Genomic DNA, 13086 nt, shown 5'->3' on the forward strand with positions numbered 1-13086 from the left:
CCAGCGGACCCTCCGGTGCCGCCGACTGAAGATGAGGCCGTGGCGAGGCTACTGCTTCAAGTCGGCTCGCCAACACGCTGCCGTCTTGAGAAGGCGACCTCGGCACCCCGCCCCCTGGAGGCCGGCACCGCCAGCTCAGCAATCCCAGACGCCGAAGCAATGAGCGCCGCACCCATTGGGTGGGTGCGAGGAGGCGGCACAGGACCGCTGAACCAGGCACTTCTGGACGTCCAGGCAAAGCTTTGAGCTGAGGGTGATGCCCTCCAGAACTGCACCAAGGCGTACCTGGCATCGCGGGCAGCCGTCCAGGTATGTTTTTTCTTTGGTCCTTATTTTCTTGTTCCTCTCTGTGGGGGCGCGCCAGCGCACCCACTGGGTGTAGTCCCCGAGTTTTGGGCCGGCTGCTGAGCAGGCGGCCCGGAACTCCAATTGGTGAGCTCCGGGTACTAACTTTTGTCTGAAACACTTGTCGAAGGACTACCACAACCTCCGCGTTACTGCCTTCAATCGTAACGTTGAAGAGCTGGGCAAGCGGACTGCCGACTTGTCGAAGAACCGGAGTAAGTCCTTTTTCTTCTTTGCGGGGGCGTGCTGGCACACCCGCGGGTTGTAGTCCCCGAGATTCGGGCCGACTGCTGAGCAGTCAGGCCGGATCTCGCCGGCGACCTTCTTTATTGATGACTTAATGCCTTCTTTCTTCCTTCTCTTCAGGAGCCAACGCTGCTCTTCAACAGCAGCTAAGCGAAGCCAACTCCGCATTGTGCGCCAAGGGGAAGGAGTGCAGCAAGCTCGCCACAGAGCGCGATCTGCTGGCCACTCAATTGGCAGAGCGAAGAGAGCTGCTTGCGAAGACGCAGAAGGAGGCGGAGGAGATGGAAACCGCCCTCCTGGTTGAGTTCGCGAGCGAGCGCTCCTCCTGGACTGATAAGGAGACGATGCTGGCCTCCAGCTTCCATGAGATTGAAGACATCGTTGATGGTGAGTTTCTTTACTTTCTTTCTTCGAACTACCGATTATAAGTCGTGCCGACTCCTGGTTTTTGACTTGCTTCTTCGTTTTTTCCGTCTTGGCAGACTACTTCCCTGGGCACTCGCAGGCCGCCATCCAAGCCATCGAGGCTAACCATGAAGGTCGGAGGGCGGAAGGTGCAGAGATCGCCGCTGACGCCCCCCGAACCCTTGATGAGCATATCATGAGCATCGAGGCTCGCCTTCGACCGACTCATCGGATGTTGTGCCGGCTTCAACATGTCGGCGCCCAGGCGATTGCTGCGCTGTGGCTGGACATGCAGGCTCCGCGCACCCCCAGCCTGACTGCCGACTGGCTAGAGGTCGCGGCTGGTCGTGTTGAGGCGTGGAAGAGTTCCTCGGCCCGAGCTCGAGCGCGCCGGGCCTTGGAGTTCGTCAAGGCGTGGTATCCGGGGCTGGATCTAGACCGGTTGGCCACCCTCCGGTCAGAAGCCTAGCCGGAGCTGGCAGCCGCAGAAGACGCCCTCATCAAGCATGCCACAGCGATCACTAAGTACACCGACACCAGCATCTTCGTCCCCGAGCGGTCTGAAGACGGCGAGGAGGTACCGCCAGAGTGGTTTGGGATGTACCCAGACTATGGCGAGGACTCAGCGGAGGTGATCAGTTCCAGTGTCGAGGAGGAAGGCGAGGCGGAGGACGGAGGTGAGACGGAGGCACCAGAAGACGGAGCAGACGGACAGCCTCAGCTCGACCGCGCCTCCAGCAACGAGCCGCGTGCGACCGAGCCGACTGCCGCCAGAGGCGATCAAGCCAAGACTACCCAGCCGGCCACCCCAACGCCTGACGCTGCCGCCTCCTCCGACCCTCCGAATCTGTCTGCTGCTTCCTAAGCTACCGCCTTATCTTATTTTATCTGCTTAAGTAGTCTTTGAAGAACTTGTTAATTTGCACAATTCCACCCGCAGGGTGTATTTTGAACTTCTGCTCGAAGATTCGGCCAAGGGCCTATGTTATGTAAATATTTATCCGAATTCTATCTTTTCTTGCTCATTGCCCTTTTGGATTTTTTTCCTTTGCCGCTTTCCCTTAATTGTCTGCTTTGCCAATCGGACAGCCGCTCTGCGGACTGTCGTTGGATCAAATGCTTGGCTATTTTGGGAAGGCAAGTACTTAGCCGTTTTTAAGAGTTTTTGAGCAAGTTGAATAGAAGGCGGCAATCCGACTATTCAAGAGTCGGTTTGCGAAAAAAGGCTGGAAGCCGTCTTGAGCTATGTTTTATGCTTTGAGTCCTTAGCCATTTTTCATGCGAATGCCCATTCTACCTTACTCATGCCCACCGTACATTCTCTCTACGAGCTGCGGCTTCTGATAGGAGACGGTTTAGGTGTTACACACTACTTGTCCGGCTGTAGGAAATATTTCATAGTGCAAGGCGGCAAGTCCCCGGGCCGACTTGTCGAGCCCGGTGCCAAGCTGCATAATAAAGAGTAACATACTTGTAGGCATAATTTTTATCATACAGACAAAAGAGGGCAGTCCCCGAGCTCGTCTCGGGGGCCCCGAAGTCTTGGTACTTTAATACAAAAGGTAGCATGGTACATACTGCATCAACTATAAAATCTTCGGAGGAGATTTTCATTCCATGGCCGCTCTGTCTCCTTGACGGAGTCATCCCTCTTGCGTGCTCGGGGCTTCTGAGCGTCAATCAGGTACTAGGAGTCATTGCCCAGCACTTTGCTGATGATTAAAGGGCCTTCCCAAGGCGCCGACAGCTTGTGCTGGCCGGCTGTTCGCTGGATCAGCCGGAGCACAAGGTCGCCTTCTTGGAAAGATCTTGGCTTGACCTTCCTGTTGTGGTATCGGCGCAGGCTCTGCTGGTAGATGCTAGACCGGCTGAGTGCCAACAGCCGGCCCTCTTCCAGCAGATCGACGCCGTCTTGACGTGCTTCTTCTGCTTCCTCCTCGGTGTACATGGTGACTCGTGGGGAGTCGAACTCTATGTCCGTTGGGATGACAGCTTCGGCACCGTAGACGAGGAAGAAAGGCGTGAAGCCGGTTGACTTGTTTGGATTCGTGCGTAGACTCCAGATGACGGCTGGCAGCTCGTCGAGCCAGCAGCCAGCCGAGCGCTCCAGAGGTTCGACCAGTCGGGGCTTGATGTCGGACAGGATGAGGCCGTTTGCTCGGTCCACCTGGCCATTTGACTGTGGATGGGCGATGAATGCTAGGTCCAGTCGGGTGCCCTGTGTTGCGCAGAAACGGGCCAAGGGGCCTTTGGCAAAATTTGTGCCGTTGTCGGTGATGATGCTGTGTGGTATGCCATACCGAATTGTGATATCGGAGATGAAAGTCACGGCAGTCGGACCGTTCTGTTTCTTGATTGGCTTCGCTTCTATCCACTTGGTGAACTTGTCCACTGCGACAAGTAAGTGAGTTAAGCCACCTCGTGCTGTCTTGAATGGTCCCACCATGTCTAGACCCCAAACTGTGAAAGGCCAGGCAATGGGGATGGTCTTGAGTGCAGAAGCCGGCTAGTGCGGCTTGGAGCTGAACTTCTGGCACCCTTTGCATTTTTGGACCAATTCCTTGGCCTCTTCTAAGGCAGTCGGCCAAAAGAAACCATGTCGAAAGGCTATTGCGACGAGTGCTCTTGAAGCCGCATGGTGGCCGCACTCGCCTTGATGGATGTCTTTGAGAATTGCTTGGCCTTGCTCTGGCTCTACGCAGCACTGGTAGACACCAATGACGCTGCGCCTGACCAGCTCTCTGTTGACTATGGTGTAGGCTGCACTCGGCGTTGTACTAGCCGAGCTGAGGTCTCATCAGTTGGCAGCTCTTTGCTCACCAGGAATTTGAGGATGGGCTGGGCCCATGAGGGTGCTGCTATTTCTTTGACTGCCAGAACTGCGACTTGGACGAGGGCGGTTGGGCTGGGAGGTGATTGGTTGGAGTCAACAACCGCTTGCTGGGTTAATGAAGTCCCCGGGCCGACTGGCGCGGTTCTTGGGCCGAGTTCTGGAGTCTTCGAGCCCGCCGCCACAGTCCCCGGGCCGGGTACTGCGGTCCCTGGGCCGGCCTCGACTGTGCCGGCTTTGGAACCATCTGCCAAAATCCCTGTACCATCTGCCAGGGCTCTGGAGTCGGATCCGACTTCTTCGGGAGGAGCTGGCACAAAGATGGAGTCTGATTCTGGTGAAGGCTTGACAGACGGCTTGAGGAGGCGTTGAAGGGCGACGCCGGATTGTATTGCTTGGCGGGTAGAGCCGATTCATGCCTAGGCATCTGCTTGGTCATTGTCGTTTCTTGGCACATGAAGGAACTCGCACCCCTCGAAATACCCACTGAGTTGCTGCACGAGGAAACGGTAGCTCGCCATGTTTGCATCTTTGGCGTCCCAGTCGCCAGATGACTGTTGGACCACTAAGTCCGAGTCGCCATAACACAGGATCCGGCGAATGCCAAGTTCTTTGGCAAGCTGGAGCCCGTGAATGAGCGCCTCGTACTCGGCGACGTTGTTGGAGGCGGCAAAATGGATTTGCAGTGCGTATTTGAGCTTGTCGCCTTTAGGAGAGGTGAGGACGACGCCGGCTCCCAAGTCGTTGCGCATCTTGGAGCCGTCGAAATGCATCCGCCAATGGGTGGAGTCGGGCGCTGGAGGTAGGTACTGGGTCTCAGCCCAGTCGAAGAGAAAGTCGGCCAGTGCTTGTTACTTGATGGCGGCACGTGGCTGGTAGTGGATGGTGTAGGGAGCCAGCTCTATGGCCCACTTGGCCACTCGGCCAGAAGCATCTCGGCTTCCAATGATCTCGGCAAGTGGGGCTGTGCAGACCACAGTGATTGGATGCTCTTGAAAGTAAGGCTTCAATTTATTGGCCGTAAAGTGCACGCCATAGCACATCTTCTGGTAGTGAGGGTAGTTCTGCTTGGAGGTTGACAGTACTTTGCTTAGGTAATATACCGGTCTCTGGACAGGTAGTGCCTTGCCTTCCTCCTTGCATTCCACTAAAATGACCGTGCTGACTACCTGGCTGGTGGCGGCGATGTACAGGAGCATAGGTTCCTTCGGAGTCGGAGCCGCCAAAACGGGTGGAGTAGTTAGCATCTTCTTCAACTGGAGAAAAGCTTCGTCCGCCTTGTGGTTCCACTCGAAAAAAGTGGTCTTCTTCGTGAGTTGGTATAAGGGGAGAGCTTTCTCGCCCAGCCGACTGATGAATCGGCTGATGGACGCCAAGCAGCCAGTGAATTTTTGCACGTCCAGCAGTCGGCTGGGTACCTCCATCCTCTCAATGGCCTTGATCTTTATAGGGTTGCATTCTATGCCGCATTCAGAGACCAGGAAGCCAAGGAGTTGGCCAGCTGGTACTCCGAAGACACACTTCTCGGGGTTGAGCTTGATCTGGAATCGGCGCAGGTTCTCAAAGGTCTCCTTGAGGTCTTCCAGCAGTGTTCCACACTTTTCCGTCTTCACCACCACGTCGTCCACGTAGACGTGGGCGTTCCTGCCGAGCTGCTTGAGGAGGCACTTCTGCATGCAACGCTGAAAGGTGGCGCCGGCATTCCTCAAGCCGAACGTCATGGTGAGGTAGCAGAAGGCTCCAAACGGCATGATGAAGGCGGTCTTCAGTCTGTCAGCCGGGTTCAGCTTGATCTGGTGATATCCTGAGTATGCATCCAAAAAACTCAACATCTTGCATCTGGCTGTGGAGTCTATCACCTGATCGATTCTCGGTAGAGCAAACGGGTCCTTGGGGCAGGCCTTGTTGAGGCTCGTGTAGTCAATACAGATTCGCCACTGCTTGTTCTTCTTCAGTACCAGGACCGGATTTGCTAGCCATTCTGGAAAGAACACTTCCATAATGAAGCTGGCTGCTAGGAGTCGGGCTATCTCTTCTCCGACAACTCTTATCTTCTCTTCTGATAGGCGGCGCAGGGGCTGACTGGCCGGCTTTGCATCAGATCGGACATGTAACTTGTGCTCGGCGAATTCCATCGGTACACTTGGCATGTCTTTGGGGGACTATGTGAGGATGTCCCGATTCTCACGGAAGAAATCGACGAGCTCGCCTTCCTATTTGCTGTCGAGGTTTGCGCCTATGACAGCGTACCTCTCCGGGTGCTCCGGATCCAAGGGTATCTTCTTTGTCTCTTTGGCCGGCTTGAACGAACCCTCAGCCTCCGACTCCTTTGGGTTGGGCGACACCTCTGGCTGCTTGCCGGCCATCGCCACAACCCACTCCAGGAGCCGCTTCTCGGCTGTGATCACCAGGGACTCGGCTAGCCGACTGCTCTCAGCCGCACAGGCAGACAATTTCCGGTAGTCGCCGGCTACAGTCAGAATTCCCCTGGAACTGGGCATCTTCATTTTGAGGTAGGCGTAGTGGGGGACCGCCATGAACTTGGCCAAGGCGGGTCGGCCGAGTAGCGCATGGTATGGGCTCTCAAGGTCCACCACCTCAAACCAAACTGACTCTCGGCGGAAGTGATCTTTGTCTCCAAAGAGGACGTCCATCAGGATCTTGCCGATTGGTGAGCAGGAAAGCCCAGGAATAATGTCGTGGAACACAGTCCGACTGTTCTGAAGCTGTCTTTGCTTGATTCCTAACTTCTCCATGGTGTCTTTGTACAGGATGTTGATGCTGCTGCCTCCGTCTATCAGAACTCGCGAGAAACGCGCGGCTCGTCTATCCGTAGCAAAGGTGGCATCCAAGACCAAGACATAGGAGCCCGGACTTGGCATTACCTCTGGGTGGTCAGCCCTGCTCCAGCTGATTGGTTTCTCGGACCAGTGCATGAACTCTGGTGACTCGATGCTACTGCATTCACCTCTTATTGCTGCAGCCGCCTGCTGCGTCGATCATCAGCCATACTGGTAAACACCACGTAGGCTCCGTGTTCTTCAGGGTATTCGTCTTGTACTGCGCCGACTGGCCTAACAGCCGGCTGCTGGGGCGGAGGCAGAGGCGGCTACCCAGCAGGCGGGGGAGGTAGGAAGCCGTCTCCCTTGGCGATCTTGGTGAGCCAGAGGGACTTTCGGGTGGTGTGATTCGACGGCTTCGCGCCGCTATGGAACTTGCAAGGTCCATCCAAAGTATTCTCGTAGGAGAAGGCCGGCAACCAGTTGGGCTTGCGGCCTTTCTGCCGCTTGGGCGGAGGCTGCCCATCCGGCTGCTGGGCTTCAACTGTCGCGACCTGTCGGCTACTGGAAGCAGGCTGCGGGGCCTTGCGCTTGTGGTCGCTCTGCTGTTGCCGCCGACTGGCATCTCCCGCTGGAGTTCTTAGAGCCTGAGGGGCCACTTTTCAAGTTGCGCTGACTTGAATTTCCGCCTTCATGGAGGAGTCGGCCGTGGCGTACTTGTCTGCTATGATCAGCAGCTCGTCGAGGGTTTCCGGCTCGTCGCAGAGGAGCTTGTGCTTGAGGAGGGTGACTTCTTTGCACCCGCTGTGAAGTACTCGATAGCCTACACCTCGTGCACGCCCTCGCATGAGTTCCGAAGCTCATCCTGTTGGGGAACGTAGCAATAATTCAAAATTTTCCTACGTGTCACCAAGATCAATCTATGGAGTCATCTAGCAACGAGGGATGTAGATCGCACGCGGAAGCGTTCAAGAGAACGGGGTTGATGGAGTCGTACTCGCCGTGATTCAAATCACCGATGATCCTAGCGCCGAACGGACGGCACCTCCGTGTTCAACACACGTATGGAGCAGCGACGTATCCTCCTTCTTGATCCAGCAAGGGGTGAGGACAAGTTGATGGAGATCCAACAGCACGACGGCGTGGTGGTGGAAGTAGCGGGATTCCAACAGGGCTTCGCCAAGCGCTGCGGGAGGAGGGAGATGTGTCATGGGAGGGAGAGGGAGGCGTCAGGGCTTAGGTTTTGATTGCCCTCCCTTCCCCCCACTATATATAGGGCCAAGGGAGAGGGGGAGGGCGCAGCCTTTCCCCTTCCTCCAAGGAAGGGTGCGGCCAAGGGGGGGAGGAGTCCATCCTCCCCAAGGCACCTCGGAGGTGCCTTCCCCCTTTAGGACTCTCCCCTTTCCCTCTCTCTTGGCGCATGGGCCTCTTGGGGCCGGTGCCCTTGGCCCATATAGGCCAAGGCGCACCCCCTACAGCCCATGTGGCCCCCCGGGGCAGGTGGCCCCACCCGGTGGACCCCCGGGACACTTTCGGTGGTCCCGGTACAATACGGGTGACCCCGAAACTTGTCCCGATGGCCGAAATAGCACTTCCCATATATAATTATTTACCTCCGGACCATTCCGGAACTCCTCGTGACGTCCGGGATCTCATCCGGGACTCCGAACAACTTTAGGGTTACCGCATACTAATATCTCTATAACCCTAGCATCACCAAACCTTAAGTGTGTAGACCCTACGGGTTCGGGAGACATGCAGACATGACCGAGATGACTCTCCGGCCAATAACCAATAGCGGGATCTGGATACCCATGTTGGCTCCCACATGTTCCACGATGATCTCATCGGACGAACCACGATGTCAAGGACTTAATCAATCCCGTATACAATTCCCTTTGTCTATCGGTACGATACTTGCCCGAGATTCGATCGTCGGTATCCCGATACCTTGTTCAATCTCGTTACCGGCAAGTCTCTTTACTCGTTCCATAACACATCATCCCGTGATCAACTCCTTGATCACATTGTGCACATTATGATGATGTCCTACCGAGTGGGCCCAAAGATACCTCTCCGTTTACACGGAGTGACAAATCCCAGTCTCGATTCGTGCCAACCCAACAGACACTTTCGGAGATACCCGTAGTGTACCTTTATAGCCACCCAGTTACGTTGTGACGTTTGGCACACCCAAAGCACTCCTACGGTATTCGGGAGTTGCACAATCTCATGGTCTAAGGAAATGACACTTGACATTAGAAAAGCTTTAGTATACGAACTACATGATCTTTGTGCTAGGCTTAGGATTGGGTCTTGTCCATCACATCATTCTCCTAATGATGTGATCCCGTTATCAACGACATCCAATGTCCATGGTCAGGAAACCGTAACCATCTATTGATCAACGAGCTAGTCAACTAGAGGCTTACTAGGGACATGGTGTTGTCTATGTATCCACACATGTATTTGAGTTTCCTATCAATACAATTCTAGCATGGATAATAAACGATTATCATGAACAAGGAAATATAATAATAATCAATTTATTATTGCCTCTAGGGCATATTTCCAACAGTCTCCCACTTGCACTAGAGTCAATAATCTAGTTCACATCGATATGTGATTAACACTCAAGGTCACATCCCCATGTGACTAACACCCAAAGAGTTTACTAGAGTCAATAATATAGTTCACATTTACCATGTGATTAACACTCGATGAGTTCTGGGTTTGATCATGTTATGCTTGTGAGAGAGGTTATAGTCAACGGGTCTGAACCTTTCAGATCCGTGTGTGCTTTACAAATCTCTATGTCATCTCCTAGATGCAACTACTACGCTACATTTGGAGCCATTACAAATAACTGTTCTACTTAGAACTATTCTAAATTGTTGCTCCATTATACGTATCCAGTATCTCTACTCAGAGCTATCCGGATAGGTGTTAAGCTTGCATCGACGTAACCCTTTACGACGAACTCTTTTACCACCTCCATAATCGAGAAAATTCCTTAGTCCACTAGTTACTAAGGATAACTTTGACCGCTATCTTGTGATCCATTCTTGGATCACTCTTGTACCCCTTGACTGACTCATGGCAAGGCACATTTCAGGTGCGGTACACAGCATAGCATACTATAGGGCCTATGTCTTAAGCATAGGGGACGACCTTCGTCCTTTCTTTCTATTCTGCCGTGGTCGAGCTTTAAGTCTTAACTTCATACCTTACCACTCAGGCAAGAACTCCTTCTTTGACTGATCCATCTTGAACACCTTCAAGATCATGTCAAGGTATGTGCTCATTTGAAAGTACCATTAAGCGTTTTGATCTATCCTTATAGATCTTGATGCTCAATGTTCAAGTAGCTTGATCCAGGCTTTCCATTGAAAAACACTTTCCAAATAACCCTATATGCTTTCCAGAAATTCTACGTCATTTCTGATCCATAATATGTCAACAACATATACTCATCAGAAATTCTATAGTGCTCCCACTCACTTCTTTGGAAATACAAGTTTCTCATAAACTTTGTATAAACCCAAAATCTTTGATCATCATCAAAGCATACATTCCAACTCCGAGATGCTTACTCCAGTCCCTAGAAGGATTGCTGGAGCTTTGCATACTTATTAGCATCTTTCAGGATTGACAAAACCTTCCGGTTTGTATCACATACAACCTTTCCTCAAAAAATGTCAAGGAAACAATGTTTTGACATCCTATCTGCAAGATTTCATAAATAATGCAGTAATCGCTAATATAATTCCAACAGACTCTTAGCATCGCTACGAGTGAGAAAGTCTCATCGTAGTCAACTCCTTGAACTTGTCGTAAAACATCTTAATGACAAGTCGAGCTTTCTTAATGGTGACATTTACCATCATTGTCCGTCTTCCTTTTAAAATCCATCTGCACTCAATAGCCTTACGACCATCGAGCCATTCTGCCAAAGTCTACACTTTGTTTTCATACGTGGATCCTCTCTCGGATTTTATGGCCTCGAGCCATTTATCGGAATCTGGGCCCACCATCGCTTCTCCATCGCTCGTAGGTTCATTGTTGTCTAGCAACATGACTTCCAAGAAAGGATCACGTACCACTCTGAAGTAGTATGCATCCTTGTCATCCTATGAGGTTTGGGAGTGACTTGATCTGAAGTCTCATGATCAATATCATAAGCTTCCACTTCAATTGGTGTAGGTGCCACAGGAACAACTTCCTGTGCCCTGCCACACACTAGTTGAAGTGAAGGTTCAATAACCTCATCAAGTCTCCACCATCCTCCCACTCAATTCTTTCGAGAGAAACTTTTCCTCGAGAAAGGACCCGATTCTAGAAACAATCCTTTATTGCTTTCAGATCTGAGACAGGAGGTATACCCAACTGTTGGGTGTCCTATGAAGATGCATTTATCCGCTTTGGGTTCGAGCTTATCAGCCTGAAACTTTTTCACATAAGCGTCGCAGCCCCAAACTTTTAAGAAATGACAGCTTAGGTTTCTCTAAACCATAGTTCATACGGTGTCATCTCATCGGAATTACGTGGTGCCCTATTTAAAGTGAATGTGGTTGTCTTTAATGCCTAACCCATAAACTATCGTGGTAATTCGATAAGAGACATCATGGTATGCATCATATCCAATAGGGTGCAGTTATGATGTTCGGACACACCATCACACTATGGTGTTCCAGGCTGTATTGGTTGTGAAACAATTTCCACAATGTCTTAATACTGTGCCAAACTTGTAATTCAGATATTCATCTCTATGATCATATCATAGATATCTTATCCTCTTGTCACAACGATCTTTCAACTTCACCCTGAAATTACTTGAACCTTTCAGTAATTCAGACTCGTGATTCATCAAGTAAATATACTCAACATCTACTCAAATCATCTGTGAAGTAAGAACATAACGATATCCACTACATGCCTTAGCACTCATTGGATTGCACACATCAAAATGTATTACTTCCAACAAGTTGCTTTCTAGTTCCATTTTACTGAAAACGAGGCTTTCAGTCATCTTGCCCATGTGGTATGATTTGCATGTCTCAAGTGATTCAAAATCAAGTGAGTCCAAACGGTCCATTTGCATGGAGTTTCTTCATGCATATACACCAATAGACATGGTTCGCATGTCTCAAACTTTTCAAAAATGAGCGAGTCCAAAGATCCATCACACTATGGAGCTTCTTCATGCGTTTTTATACCGATATGACTTAAGTGGCAGTGCCACAATTAGGTGGTACTATCATTACTATCTTATATCTTTTGGCATGAACATGTGTATGACTATGATCGAGATTCAATGAACCATTCATTTTAGGTGCAAGACCATTGAAGGTATTATTCAAATAAACAGAGTAACCATTATTCTCCTTAAATGAATAACCGTGTTGCGATAGACGTAATCCAATCATGTCTATGCTCAACGCAAACACCAATCTCGATGGTAGAGGGAGCGTACGATGCTTGATCATATAACATTGGAAACACTTCCAACACATATCGTCAGCTCACCTTTAGCTAGTCTCCGTTTATTCCGTAGCTTTTATTTCGAGTTACTAACACTTAGCAACCGAACCGGTATCTAATACCCTGGTGCTACTAGGAGTACTAGTAAAGTACACATTAACACAATGTATATCCAATATACTTCTGTCGACCTTGCCAGCCTTCTTATCTACCAAATATCTAGGGTAATTCTGCTCCAGTGGCTGTTCCCTTTATTACAGAAGCACTTAGTCTCGGGTTTGGGTTCAACCTTGGGTTTCCTTACTAGAGCAGCAGCTGAATTGCCGTTTCATGAAGTATCCCTTCTTGCCCTTGCCCTTCTTGATACTAGTGGTTTCACTAACCATCAACGATTGATGCTTCTTCTTGATTTCTACTTTTGTGGTGTCAAACATCGCGAATATCTCAAGGATCATCAAATATGTCCCTGACATATTATAGTTCAACACGAAGCTCTAGCAGCTTGGTGGTAATGACTTCGGAGAAACATCACTATCTCATCTGGAAGATCAACTCCCACTCGATTCAAGCGATTGTTGTACTCAGACAATCTGAGCACAAGCTCAACAATTGTGCTTTTCTCCTTAGTTTGCAGGCTAAGAAAATCGTCGGAGGTCTTATACCTCTTGACGTGGGCACGAGCCTGAAATCCCAATTTCAGCCCTCGAAACATCTCATATGTTTCGCGATGTTTCAAAAACCGTCTTCGGTGTCTCAATTCTAAACCGTTTAACTGAACTATCACGTAGTTATCAAAATGTGTATGTCAGATGTTCGCAACATCCACAGACGACGTTTGAGGTTCAGCACACTGAGCGGTGCATTAAGGACATAAGCCTTCTATGAAGCAATGAGGACAATCCTCAGTTTACGGACCTAGTCCGCATAATTGCTACTATCAACTTTCAACTAAATTTTCTCTAGGAACATATCTAAACAGTAGAACTGAAGCTCGAGCTA

The sequence above is a fragment of the Triticum dicoccoides genome, chromosome 2A (genome assembly GCF_002162155.2).
Source record: "Triticum dicoccoides isolate Atlit2015 ecotype Zavitan chromosome 2A, WEW_v2.0, whole genome shotgun sequence".
NCBI classification, from domain to species: Eukaryota; Viridiplantae; Streptophyta; class Magnoliopsida; order Poales; family Poaceae; genus Triticum; species Triticum dicoccoides.